Source organism: Stenella coeruleoalba (genome assembly GCF_951394435.1).
Source record: "Stenella coeruleoalba genome assembly, chromosome: 3".
NCBI classification, from domain to species: Eukaryota; Metazoa; Chordata; class Mammalia; order Artiodactyla; family Delphinidae; genus Stenella; species Stenella coeruleoalba.
The window spans coordinates 73,516,330-73,531,919 of NC_137148.1; positions in this window are offsets into that span (position 1 = coordinate 73,516,330).

Below are 15,590 nucleotides of genomic sequence, written 5' to 3' on the forward strand. Positions count from 1 at the left end.
GCAAGTATAATCCTCTTCTACACCCAAGAGAGAAGACTTGGATGTGAATAGGCTATACTACACTCTCATATCCTGCTTTTGTGAATTTCTGCCTCTTATCCTATGAAAAGTAAATCAGTATCCTTCTTAGAAAGTAGGGACAGAGGTATCATGTGAGTATGATCTCCTCACATGAATAAAATTAAAATCTAATACCATCAACTACTGACTAAATATTTAGATCATTTCTTCATTCCTGATGTTAGTTGCTATCAGACAGCTTGTTAAGGTCTACATTAAAATAGACTGGAAACCTTACACCTAATGGCTTCAAACTTGGAGCAGTAGAATTTCTTCATGACTTTTTTGGTTCCATTTTGCTGTCCTTCTCTGTACATTATTGAACATGATGTGAAATGTCTTCTCTTTCCATAGCTTATACATACAGTGTATTTCCCTCCCTCCCCCTCCCTTCCTACCTCTCTCTCTCCCTCCCTCCCTCCCTCTTTCTCCTCCCTCTCCCTCTCTTTCAGTAGCTATATAAATGGCAGAATTTACTGAGAGTTCGGAGCAAAGTAGGTTTATATTGCAATAATACTAATCTCGAGTTAATACTAGTCATCTCTATTTTTTAAAAAGCTCTCCTTTAACAGTTCTTCGATCAGCCCCTTCTCTGCTCTTTATCCTCTTACCCTCATTCTTTTGCCTCCTTTCTTATTGCTGCCCTTCTCTATCAGGAGTGAGAACATTCTTATTTTATTTTCCGTCCAATTCAGTAGCCTCTGCAGCATCTAACTCCAGATTTAGGACCATATTATTCCCCATTCTCTGTGAGTGAGGGTAGAGTTCCATACCTTCATTTATACCAGGATAAAGATAAATTTCTTCTGGGGTTGACATTCAGCACTCAGCAGCTTGATTACTGACTTCCAGTTAGGACCAAGGAAGGTATCATATAACCCTTGCTTCCAGAAGCAACAGTGTTCCTTCAGTTAAAGCATCAGATAAAACCACTGTAGGAGGAGGAATCAGATTTCATTGATTTACTTAAAATTTCCATTATAAAAAGAACTAGTTAGATTTATTTATTAATATCTAGGATCTTATGAATAAATACCCAAGAATTATAAATAAATTTTGATAAATTCTCAATTCATGTAATGGAGTTTTCAGAGCTTATAAATGCCCAATTTGTTATTACAGAACTGTTCACATTAAGACTTTCAATATCAAAGGCAAAATTTATTTCCTAATTGCAAAAGAAGAAATGTTTAACAAGTAATAATTTCACAATTTTCCTATGTATTTATTTTGAAAAAGACCACCTTTCAAGATCATCGTATGCTTGATCCAATGTGACACATCTGAAAATATATTCAATTCAGAATTCTAAAGAAGCAATGTAGTCCCTTCATGTGACTTCTTAGTGGCAAAAAAATTAGATTTCATGCTTATGTATGAAATAAAGCAAAACTTTAATAAAATACATCTTCAGGTTCATTTCTAATCAACCTTTATCACCTATTATTCACCCTATTAAAAATGGAGATGGCAAGCCTGACAGGCATGTCAAGATGAATCCCTCAAAGAGATACATGTCAACGTTTAAATAGAAAATATGGAAATGCTAAATTACAAAAAGTGCATTTTTATTCTTTCCTTTATACAGAGATTTTAGGCAATGAAAGGTAATGAGCAATTTCCTGGAACTCTGAACAGCAATCCAGTGATGAATTATTAGGACCATTTCCCCTTGCTCAACAATCTGCCTGCTGGATTGGGATGAGCTGATATGGACAGTTTTAATGACAAGATTATAAAAACTTTGAAAGCTATGTAATAAGTAATGAATAATTATATAACATTAAAATTTTTTATCAGACAATATATACTTTAAAACAAAGGCCATAAAGAAAGATAAAGATAAAATTTTTTTGTGGTTATCTGGGATTCTTTTTTCCTTTTTTTAAAAAACATGGCTTCTTTGTTTCATGATGTCATTACACATTTTAAGACCACAGAATCTCTCTTTTGTTTCTTTAAATAAACACTAGAGTTACAATATTGCTTGTAAGTACTTAATGAACATTTGGTTTTGACATGATTATGGGCAGATGTAGACCATATTTCGAGAGTTGAGAAGCATAGATTAGGAATAAAAAGTAGAAATGTATGCAAAAATTCTCCATTGAAAGATATTATTATTTGTTCAAGATGAGAGCAAGAATGATATTTAGGGAATATATGTTACCATGTGACATGTTAAATTTGTAGTTACTTCCTCATACTCTTCTCTGAAAAACCTCCTGATTCCTTATTGCCTGAAGGTCCTAACCAACTCAGCAAAGTGACCTCCAACAACTTCTACTGTCTAAAGATCCTGTGATGGATGTGAAATTAATTGACACACACAGTACTTCAGTTAGGTGATTGAATATGACCAAGAACTGGTATCATGGTTTATGTCATGTTAGGAAATGTAACATAGAAATGACCCTCATCTTAGCCCAAAATGTTAATCTATAATTAATTTCAATTCATATTTCCTGGTAATTTTGTTAAAAGAAATAATTATATTCTTATAGTTATTTTAATATTTTAATATGGTTAAAACAGGTCATCATCAATCAAGAAACCTTAAAAAGCATGTGGGGATTGAGAATAATAAACATAACTGTAAAATATTTTTGTATCTTTAGATTCATTCAATATAATAAATCTTAGATCCTTTTTAAATGAAGTTTAATATATTAAAAAAAATAAAATAAAATGCTTCAACTTTTAAAATGTTTTGTAGGAAAACTGGGATTATAGAAGTTATGCAGATTCTTTAAAACTCTTCAAATCTGTAGGGATAATGTGTCAGAAATAAAGATGGGAATCTAGATTGCATGGATGGAAAGATAATTTCTCCTTTACCTCTTTCGAGATTCAAACATTGAACAATTTTTGATTATGAAACAAAACCTTGTCAGTTATTACCCCACCAAATGAATTATAATAAGATGTAGAATTTATGATGAAAAGACAACTTTCCATCATGTTCCACCTAAGAAACCATTCATTGTAACACTGGTTCTGCCGCTTTGCCCTTTCTGCCAGCCATGATTAGCCTTAGTTTCTGAGAATGAGTCTGGACTGGGCAGCATCTGACAAGTACCATCCTTGCTGCAGTGACTGCATCAAGTTGGTTTCTTTCCAAAAAGTTACTTCGTAGCCAAGCATACTCTTAGCAGATTGACCTAATAGAGAAGATTTCTGGACTTCTGCCAAACAGGCAAAATAGTGACATATTCACAAAGCTGTTCAATTTAAAGTGAAGTTGTATTAAAAAAGGTATGAATACAAAAAGGTTCACTTTGTAAAAAGTCATTCCGTAATTAGTTTTCAGGTAAACAAAGCTTTAGAATAAAATAATTCCCATGTCGTTAATTTTAAAATTTCATAAAAGTTCATCTTCAGATTTGTTCAACTATTACTCTAAATTTTGATAAATTGAAAACATTTAAATGAACATTGAAATGATAGTTTAAAGAGTGTCTAGCTTTTGAAAAATTTCTAAATGCATGAGAAATCTCTTCAATTTCCTCATAATAGAGTAGGTACAAAATTAAGATTTTATAGGAAACATGGAAATATATTTTCAAAGATGGTTCCAAATATAAAAAGAATGCTTGAGCTACCCATAGCAAATAAGGGATATTAGCTTATTTTTACATATTTATAGCTTTCATAAATATGTATCTCTATAATTATTTGTTTCCAGACTCGTTCATATTTTGAATACTCAGCAATGACAACTTATTTCAAATTTTAAAAATTCAATTTATGTTTAAAATAGACACAAAATGATAGAATCTCTAGAAATGAATACATGGGGGAATTAAAATGAATTACCATTAAGATTTTTAGATATAAAATCGTTGACATTAAGATGCACTCATAGCAAAAATATTGTGTATTTCAGCACTTTAAAGGAAAATTATGGTGACATTTTAGAAATAGAAAAGTTGAGGTACAACTTCACTAATAGTTTCACTTAATAAAATCAATTTTAAGGACTATCTCATCTTTGGCTCTGGATCAAAGAAAAAGAAATAACTGTTGCATTAAAAAATTTTAGCCTGCAAAATAACTTTTGTCGCAAACTTGATGAGAATGGAGCAAGACTGTGACAGTAGGCAAGAACAATGTCTCTGTCTTGTTGACAAAATTTTATAGTTGTCATGCCTGACCCTGAGTTTTTGTCATTTATTTCTTCTAAAATGTCCAAGATCCTCATTTAGCAAACTCAAAGCAGGATGTTTTTTATAGAGAGTGCATGCATCATAATTGTGATTAAATATTAAAATGCATGAATTCAGAAGTTAGAAAACAAATACCTGTCTTAGATGATTTAGGGTGAATTTGATAAACTTGACTTTTTTCTATCACCTGAATTATGTTTTAGTTTTATTTTTCCCAGCTTTATTGAGGCATGCTTGACAACTAAAATTTTATATACTTAAATTGTACAACCTGAAGGTTTGACATATGTCTACATTGTGAAATATTTACCACACTGAAAACTTCCCATATCTAGGTACATGAAACTCGTAGGTCTCCATACAGATTCAACCAAAAGAAGATTTCACTGAGAGGTATCATAATAAAACTATCAAAAATCAAAGAGAAAATTTTGACAGCATCAAGAGAAAAAAAGAAAAATCTTCCTTTCATACAGGGGGGCTCCCGTAAGGCTATCAGTGGGGTTTTCAGCAGTAAACTTGCAGGCCAGGAGAAAATGGATGATACATTCAAAGTTTTGAGAGGGAGAAAAAAAAAACTAATAGGGGTGTGTAAATCACTTTAGTATAACGTTAAAAGACAAAAGCATTAAAAATAAATATAGGTACAATAATTTGTTGCTAGATACACAGTATAAAAAGACGTAGATTATGACATTAAAACACAAAATGTGGGAAAGGGGAGAAAGGGTAGAGTTTTTATATGGGATCAAAGTTAATTTGTCAGTTATACGTATATATATTATTTCAGATATTTTCCATTATAGTTTATTACAAGATATTGAATATAGTTCCCTGTACTATACAGTAGGACTTTGTTGTTTATCTATTGTATATAGTACTTTGCCTCTGCTAATCTCAAACTCCTAATTTATCCTGTTCCCCTTCCCCTCTGCTGTACAACAGAAACTAACACATTGTAAATCAACTATACTTCAAGTTTTTTAAATGTTAATTTATCAGATTAGAATAGATCATTATAATTATGTTTTATGTAAGCCTCAAGGTAACCACAAAGCAAAAAATCTGTAGTAGATACACGAAAGATTAACTTTAGCATTTAATTTTACTGCCTTTGTTTCTCCAATTCCAAAATTTTGATCCAGATAAAACCAGGATATTCTTAAAAATCATAGTAAAAATATGTGTCTGTGTATATATGTGTGCATATGGTTACCCTCACAGAAACTTACGTGAATGGATGAGTGAACAAATAAATGAATAAAAGTTCAGGTTTTCTTCACATAACGTTGATGTCAAAGAGGTATAACCAATCTCTCTTAAGTCCAGTCACATCATATCACTATAGGAGTTACAGATGTTTTAGTCTATGGCTTGTTTGAATATATTGAAATTTCTTTTATCTAAATATATTAGAGTTTTCTAACCTGAAGAAAAAAGTGGCACAGAATTCTAGGATAAACTCTTTTGGAAAACCATTTGTGATCTTTACTATAGAACCTAAGAATTAATGTTCAATACTTTTCTCTGTGGCTGGAATAGAGCCTGTTTCTAGTTTTCTGGGATTATTGCAAAAATAAGGCTGGGCCTCTAGCCAAGCATTAAATGTTGGTCTGATTCAGTCCTCATATACAATTGTGTATGTTTTGTAGCTGTTCTAGGTGCAAGTTAAAACAACTTAAACAAACCGAAAAACCCGGTGGTATCTGTTTTATCGTGAATCTCGTTCAACCTGAAATTTAATTATGTTACTATGTGGGTTTGTAATGTGGATTAATAGTTTTATTGTACTCGTGTGATTAGTTTCTGTTTGTTCTAATTTCTTTTTCACTCCTTCCTGACCTTGAGGTGAAAAAACACAGAAGATGTATTCCTTCAATTTAATGCCAGTTTGAGGTGTTTCTCCTGCATCATCAGATCAATGAAAAGTAAATAGCCTACATTTCTTGTTTCACTGTGCAGTATTGATCTTTCTTCAGCTTTTGCTTTCTTTTTTCCCTGCGTCTTGTGTCTTTCAACCCCTGGGACTGAAGTGATTGCCATAGATTGGACAAGCTAACAAGCGCATGATAAGGAACGGGTGTTTTGTGGCATACTCACATTCATGCCTGGTATATAAAAGCCTGCTTCCACATTGAAAGAAAGGTGCCATTTTGTGTGTGGGGCATAAGCCACTAAGAGAACTAGAAGGAAAAAACCAGGAAGGAAAATTTTTTTTGCTATCCCAAATCTTTGCAGATAGTGCTAAATTAGGTGATGAAACTCCTTTGAAAAGTAAAAGACAAGTAGCCTGCAGGAAAATGTCATATGCTTTTAGCTTTAGCAAATGACTGGATGTTGGCAGCCTGTGGGTAAGTATCTGCTGTCCTTTAGTGTCTATGCTTTCTCAAGAATATTTGTCGTGGTTTTTGTCTTGTTTGGTTTTGGTTTTTAAGATTAATTGCCAATCTTAGAGTTTGAGATATAGTTATTAAAATTTGGATTCCATATCCAACACCCAGAAATATACATTTAAGCCACGTACTTTACTTGACAAAGCATTAGGAGATATATCTGCTCCTTTAACCATCTGACTTATTTGTGGCTTTTGAGGTGAAAAGAACAATTTTGTAAAGATATGATCTGATCTGTTTTTAAAATGTCAAGTAATGGAAGGAAACAGAATAACTTTATGAAGCTTAGAAATAATTTGTTTCCTCTCTGCCTGTCTTTAACATGCTCATTGTAGAAATGTAATCTTCCAAGTTTTGTTTTTGGGCCCTCTGTATCCATACATTTCTCTAGCATTGAAAAATGGATAAATGAGTAATTGATATTTTATCCCACGCTATTGTTTCCTTACAGAAGGATGTTTTATGCTGTGCAGCTCACAAGTTTTCTGACATCACGTTAGGATGGTGGTGATCCGGTTTCTTGACTGAGTGCTTTTTAGCTGTTGCTACTACTGGTAGTCAGCCCTGTAAACTAATGTATGTATTAATAAGAAAGTTACCCTTTAATTTTTTTTTCTTTATGCTATCCTGCTAGAATTTAGTTTGCAAACCTACAGTCAGGGAATCATTCTGGACTCCATGAATGAAAGGGTCACACAGAAGAGGAAATAAAGCTTTTCTTCTCATGGGGAAATTTTACCTCTGTAAGTGTTAGGATAGTATGAGGACATGTGTAGAATGTTTAACTTATTACTGATTTTAAGAAGGAATATTCACAATGCACAGGTTCCTGATTCTGATATGCAAATCTCTGTCCAGTGATATATGAACTCCATATAGACACCATGGACACCACTGCAATGCGGCTTATTAGCACATTGTTTTCAACATGACACTTTCATATCATTAGCCTTTTGTTGTCTGAGTAGAAAACAGTGTGCATGGAACAAATTAAGCATAATGCTCAGGCTTTTGTATCTTTCTCAGGTTTTATGGCATTTTATAATTCTTGGAGTTGGGCGATTGTTCTAACTCAAGCTATTATGTAATCCTTAGGGTAACCCTAGTGCTGATTTGAAAGCTATTAATTTTCTATTACCGTGTGCTAGAGATGCTCTATAGTGTGGCACTCACCTGCGTTATTGAGTCAATGACCAATTGCAGAGTTGCTCTGTGGTGGTTGGAGCTTAACTCAACCCTCTGAGATCTCATTTATTATTTGCAGATATTGATTTTGGAAAAAGAAAAGCTAAGATGTGTGAATATAATACTGACTTAGACCTGGCCTAGAGCTGTTAACTCTTAATGGTCTGCATATTGTATGTGTTAACAAGTAAAACTAGTAAATATTTTGTGGTTTTAGCCAAGATAAATTTATGCTGTGTTCACAATAAATATTAGTATCCAACAATGTGTGAATATTGAGTCCCCAAATGATCTTGCTGTATGTTCATAGAATCTAAACTTAGCTCTCATTTATAATTTTCTGATGTCTTATAAACGCAAATAATAGAAGAATAATATATCATAAACAGTGTGCTGAAAACAAGTCCCTGGTGTATCTGCGATATGATCTCTAATTAGTGTGTATTTTTGTGTGTATATAGGGTGAATCTTAGTGATAATTTATTTTTCTTAAAGAGACATGATAGTTTGGACAGTTCTAGGGGAGTTTCCCCAAGCAGCCTCAGAGACTGTAAAAAACAAAGTAGCATATAAAATTTGGGAGGGGGTGATTTTCCCCTGAAGGAATCTAAAATTCAAGATGAAGCCATATGGGCTTATATGGCAACCTAACATGAGGAGTCTCTTGACTGAGGGGACCCTGAGAGCTTAGTATGACATTGGAACTCTTATAGGCTGGCAAGTTTGCAAAGACATGCTCTCATGAACTACACAATTACTCTTCTATGCTCTGTGTTAATAACTAAGGCTTACACTGCATACATTTCCTTAAAACCTGAATCTTCTCCTTCAAATGGCTTCATTATTTTCATAGAACAACATTTCTAGATAGCCAAAGTCATTGGAAACATTTATAAAATTATGTTTTGATTTATTTAAGGTAAGCCATTTAAAAAATTTAATTTATTGTCTGCCACTTTTAATTAATAAAAAATGAAAAAGAGCAAAACCTGTTTTAATAAAAATTGTAATCAACTATCTTCACAAGTAAAAAGGGGGATTATGTTGTTAACAACCCATTTACTCCTATAAATTATCTGAACATAATTGACTACGCAATAGGAAATATTTGTTAAATAATTTCTGTAAGCCTTACATGTTCAAGGATTACTCTATACCATGAAGAGTAGATATGACCTTTGCACTGCTCCCTCCTTAGCAACGCATTTCATTTCAAAGTTCACCAGTCCTGTCTCCTATTTGCAACTATGCCATGTAAGTGTCCTTAGTGTATTCATTTATTCCTTCATTTTTTTCATTAAGCAGAAATTTATTGTATCTGTAATATGTTCAGTGTGCTAGATGAGAAAAATATAAGGAGAAATGATATTCAAATAAAAAAAATTCAATACATATTAAAGGAAAGCAAGAAGGCCAAGCCTTTGATTTTAATAAAGCTCAAATATAGTATTATAAATATTATAAAACTCTAACACAAAGCCATAGTTCATAAAACACAACTTGTTTTTGTGACAGAAGCAAAAAGAATGCACTGTATTGTGAGAGTACACTGAAATATAGAAGGAAAATGTTCTTCAGTATGAATTTAATTTAAAAAAAATTACCTTTTAGTGATAAGAAGGACATCCAGCAGAATTGTTTAATGTGATTGTTTAATAAACAAACATTTGTTTAATATCAATTATGTGATAAGGGCTAGCAAGGTAGAGAAAAAGTGTATTTTCAGCCCACACAAGAAAACAGTAGAGAGGAAAACACACCAAGCCCTAATCCATAGTCACCCTTTGGAATACCCATTCATTGAAGACTTTGTAGTAAAAGGTCAAAGGGAAAGTTTTACATTCTTCAATATATTTTTCTAAATGTTAAATCATAATTAATTGCCTTTCCGTTCAACTTTAAATAATGAAAAAAATTCACATGATCATTTTTTTGGTTCATTATATTTTTGGTATCACATTTGTAATATACATATGACCTAGAGGCTTCTGTAGGATTTTATTTCGAATATTGATCAGACTGGGGCCAGTTTAAGGATCAAGCAGAGATATTCACAAATTAATGACACTGAATTTGGCTTAAATCACCAAATACCTAGTAGTGAAATTAGATACAAAACCCCAAACATGCTTACGATGGACTTTAATAGCTTAAATGCCAAGTTGGCTACTGATGAGACATCTCTTGAGAAAGTTTTAAGTAGGGTAGAGATCCAAAATCAAAGCTTTATAACTTAAGATTATATGCTTCTGACTTATAAAATCCCAACAGTACATTTTCAATGACACGTTGGTCATCTGAAACTACAAATATTTTCCTAAAATGTTTAACAATCTCTTGTTTAAAGTAACTGTAGTTTTCTTTTAATCTGAAAATATAATCAAACACTTGAGTCAGTATTTTTAATGAATACTCTTTCCTTTTTGTCAACAAACGACAGTGACAACTAACTGATGAGGGGCAGTCACATTATATGTGGTTTTGCATGATTAACTAATTTCATAGTTCAGGTTAATCTATGGATGTCATTCCTTTCAACAAAATGGAGGCCAAAGAGCCCCATCACTGGTCCAAATTACTACTCTCTCACTTCTTCATAATGATGATGAAGATATCAGGCTTTTCTTTTTCCTTTTTCTTATATGATTGCTATTGTTGTTATACACTACAGGCTAACATACAAATAGCAAAAAATAATCCTAGATGTGCTGTTTTCTTTCATTTAGAGCGTGCTTTTTTCTGGCACAATACTTTGTTCATATGAACATCAACTTCAAGTGTGATCTGTTCCTTTTTAGTGGCCTGTGAAATAGTACCATAAGTTTTAGCAGTGAGATTGGAGGCAGCCTGTCATGCAAAAAGTAAAGCATTACTCAAGAGAGGCAGTTTTAGCAGAAGGTCATTGTTAGGCTCATATGGGTAGGCAGTGAGTACATAGCTTCTTTTTTCACTGTCCATTCATCCAATAGAACAATTTTATTTCTAAATTTAAGACTTCAGAGATGTTATTGACCCTTGGTCTGAAAAGATGCTGATGCTGAAACTGGCTCTTCTTACTACTTGACTGTAATTTACCTACTCATACATTTAGGCACCTACAGCAGCAGTCACCACTGAAATCCATTTGGCCCAGGCTTTTAGAACCTTTTGGCTTCACTTGGCTTTTGGCCTAGACTCAATATTTTATAAGAAAATTATTTAAATTCTCCCTGAGATTGCAATGTAATTTTCTCCCCCTTGACTCTCAACTATGTCAGTTCATAGTCTTTCTTCTTATATATTCCAAAAATTAAAATCACATGAGGACTGAAACTATCATAAATCCATGATCTCTAATTGGACCTTCAGTCCTACTTGACTATGCTTTTTGTTAAGCTTTTTGTGACTCTCCTATTTCTCAGTGACTGTGTCAAACATGTTCCACACTTCTCAAGTTTCAGACCCCACCTCCTCTTGCTCTGTGTTGGACTTCTGGTGCCAGTTCGTATTTGGTTCATTTGGTTCTTCTCTCTTCCACACGGATGATTTTGCTTCCCCACTTTCTTTTTCTTGGGTAGGATCAGAGGGTTCTAAATAGAAACAGATTCTGAGTTACTCTCAGTGGAGGACATCTAGCATTCTCCTCCCCTGCCTTTTTTGACCTGGAGACCTTATGATCCGAATCAGGAAACTATAAAGTAGTGGACCTTCTGTCAGTCTGAACTGTTATGGAAGCATGGAAGCTAGTTGTCATGGAGTCAGCAGATTATATTTTCATGAATAGAGAAGGAAACGTAATTTTGGGCCACTGAGATGTTGAGGATATTCCATAAAATAGCCAAAAGTGTCCTGACTAATATGCCTTTATGTTTAGGTGTTGATCTTGCTATCCATGATCCTGAAAGAGTTGAGATAGAATAAGAATATTTCTGTAACTTTTTGTGCATCAGTGACAAAGGAAAAATTGTAGAGTGCCAACCTTGTAACTGTAATCCTTATACAATGATCATCTGCTTCTTCTGAGACAATGTTTAATTAAGTAAATATCTTCACTTTAAATAATTTAATAAAATATGGTCATATTTTCTTCCTCTCTATGAAACTTTGTTAAAATTGGTATTACATGTCATATATACATATGATATATACTTATATGTAATTTTACATATTTATAAATACCTACTAGCATCCTCAAGGTCACATAGCTGGTGTCTAATGGAGCCAGAGTTTAGTACCAAGTATTTCTGAGCACAGATCCATGACTTTATCCTCTCTGCTACACCACCTTTTTCTGAAATTCTATATTTCCTTGGTTTATACTGTATGTACTATCCTAATTATCATTTTACCTCTGTGGATGTAATTTGTTACCTATTAGCTATTACATGCTTGTATGACTTAGTCAAGTAACTTTCTTTGAATCTAAGTTTACCCAAGTATAAAATGAGCATAATAATGTGTACTTGACAGTTTTTCATAAGACTAAGTGAAATGATGTAAACATACTTAGTTTATAGCTTAGTTCCTGATGAATATTGGCGTTTGAGAAATGTTAGATGTATGCTTCTTTATACTTTGCTTATGTCATCACCCTCTTCCTGAATTGACCAGCTTCTTTGGTGATGAAGTTTTTACCAATTTTAAGATTCGTATCACATTATCTCCTTTCTCAGCTACTTTCTTTCACTTGAATATTTAATTTCTTTTTTATTATATGTATTTTATTTTTCTGTTATATACATATATGTCTTATTTTCAGATGGATTCTGAATTCCTTGAAGTCAGAACCTAGCTCATCCCCATTCTTCATTTATTATATATATATCTGATGCTACTAATTATATTTATGAATAGGCACATCCTATTTGAATCTTCTAGTGGGAAAGTATCATTTATGTTAAATCATATTTATCAAACACTGAACCTCTTGGAATTCTGAATATAGTGTCAACCTGACATGTCATTCATACCAAGCCATTACTCTTAATTGCCACATAGTGGTATTTTCCTAACTCAGCTCAAAGTACAACATTGGTGACTTTAGGAAACAGGTTCTCTCATGAACCTAGGGGAGTAGCTCTTGACTTTTATTCCCTAGTCTTTACTCCAGAATGAAGTAGATTTAACACTATTTCTTTTTCATTCAGAATTTTTTCTCTTCTCTCCAAATATACATTATTAGTTATAAATGATTGCATGATAAGATATAGTTTTATCTGTAAATATTTCTTTCAGTGATGCTGTTCTGATAGAAAACCAACGAAATGACAAAATTCTTTAAAAAAAATGTATGATGGAGTTAAAGCTGGCAAAATGATGGCATCCAATGAGTTATGAAGTTGAAAACATAGGGGCCTAATCGCATGCATTTATCTATTTCCTGTCCTTTGCGGGGGTTTTTATTAGTAGATTCTCAAATTGGATTTTATGTCATACATTTATTAATGAGACACTGAGTCACGGGATCATCCATTAATATTGCTTATGGTACTGCTACTATATTTCTATGTTCATTGCTTTAAGTTGGTTACTATAGCCTGTGTTTAAAGCTTCTAACTCTTAGATTCAAAGCATAATGTTTCTGAATATTTTCAGTGCTTTAAATACACAGTGCTTCTGTAGTAAGTCATGATACAACGTCTCAGGAGACGGATGGAGCTGCCGTGCTTTGTTTTTTTTTTAAAGCTACATGAATGCTTGTGAAGACTGACATCCGTGAAGACTAAAGTGCCTCAGTTTCAGAAAGTAACTGCAACTCAGGAGGGGCAGTCAGTGCCTGTTACTATGCTGCAGTACTCATACCTAACAAAGGATTGCCCCTGTCCTTGTCCCCTTTGATTCTCTTATCTCTTCTCTAAAACTCCTATTCAGAACACTGATTTAGTTGTTTTAGACTGAAAATTTATAGGCCCAGCAGGTCCCAAATACAATTTCTACCATATCTTTTTCCCTTCAAATACACCAGTTGTGGAAATCTAAAATAAAACAATTGGTCAATGAGGTCAAGAGGTCATTCCTAGAGTAGCATGGCTCTGGGAGTAGTGGAGTGAAGCTTGAGGCCCAGGCTCCAAACCCAGACAGACCTGTAATTGCACTTGTGTTCTACTTTCTAGGGCCCCTGAGCAAGTGGCCTCACTGCTTTGCAACTTAATTTGTCTACCGGAAAAATGGATATCATAATGCAATAATACAATAATAATGTAAGGACCTACCTTACAGGGATGGTGTGTGGGTAGATTAAATGAGATAGTGAGTTTAAAGTCTTAAAGTGCTCAGTATGGTGTCTGGCACATGGTAAAGCCTTCAGTCAATTTTAGCTTCATCACTGTAATTTTACTGATGCAGTTGTTAGTAGTCTTGATCATTTAGTGTTGACTGACCTCAGAAAAATTGTCTGGCACTGATTATAATACCTTACAATTCTAATTTTTCATATGTGGTGTGAAGATACCTACAAACAATTTCTGGCTAGTGTAATCTCTCCTTATAGGCCATGTTAGCCAAATTATAATTAGGATATTGCTTGGTAGTCACTATTCAGAAGAACAAGTCTGGATGTGTAATGGCACTAGGCTATATTATCATGAGGCACCCAATCTTTTTAGAGGCATGTTCACATCTGCTCTCAGAATATCTGTTTTCTGGAAATGGTTATGAGCTTGCTAATAGAATACATCATTGCTTCTATTATTGCCAAGTGCCTCTTTTAATTGTTACTTTCTTTTTTATGTTAGGAACTTCAGTCAGGTTTTTTAAGTGATCCACTGTGTTGGTTGTCATGTTTCACTTTTAGTAGATACTGTTATTTGCATTGTTTCTAAGTATTCTGAGGGAGTAGGCGCATCTCTAGAATTCCTGGAATTTGGTAATGTGTACTACTTCTAGAATAGTTTCTTAATAATGGCTTACTTTTAATGGCTTACTTTTAGTGCTTTGTTTTCTCGTACTCTGTTTTCTTCCTATGAGATATAAGGATTGCTTTACTGAAGTGTTCATATAATTTTATAGGTTGATATTGATGCTACATCTCCTTTGAAAAAAAGTTACTGGTTTTTAAGTGGGTTCAAATTCTGTTAATTCTGTTTCTGATTTAATAGCTATTTCTATATTTCTATGCTATGAAATAGCATAAAGAAAAATAGAAAATTACTTAAGTCTTGGAGATCATTTATTGAATGTCATTATTAATAGAAAACGTATATCCACAGATACTCTCTAGAATTATGAAATATGTAAACTTTATTACCAGAAAGACAAATAATAGAAAATCATGTATCCCATTATTTTCTTTTTTTTAATGAATTTTTATTGGAGTATAGCTGCTTTATAATGTTGTGTTAGTTTCTACTACAAAGTGAATCAGCTATACGTATATATATGTCCCCTATTTTTTTGGATTTCCTTCCCATTTAGGTCACCACAGAGCATTGAGTAGAGTTCCCTGAGCTATACTGTAGGTTCTCATTAGTTATCTATTTTATACATAGTATCAATAGTGTATATATGTCAATCTCAATGTCCCAATTCATCCCACACTCCCCCTTTCCCCCCCTGACGTCCATACATTTGTTCTCTACGTCTCTGTCTCTATTTCTGCTTTACAAATAAATCATCTATACCATTTCTCTAGATTCTACATATATACATTAATATATTTGATTTTCTCTTTCTGACTGACTTCACTCTGTATGACACTCTCTAGGTTCATCCACGTCTCTACAAATGACCCAATTTCATTGCTTTTATGGCTGAGTAATATTCCATTATATATATGTACCACATCTTCTTTATCCATTCCTCTTTTTTT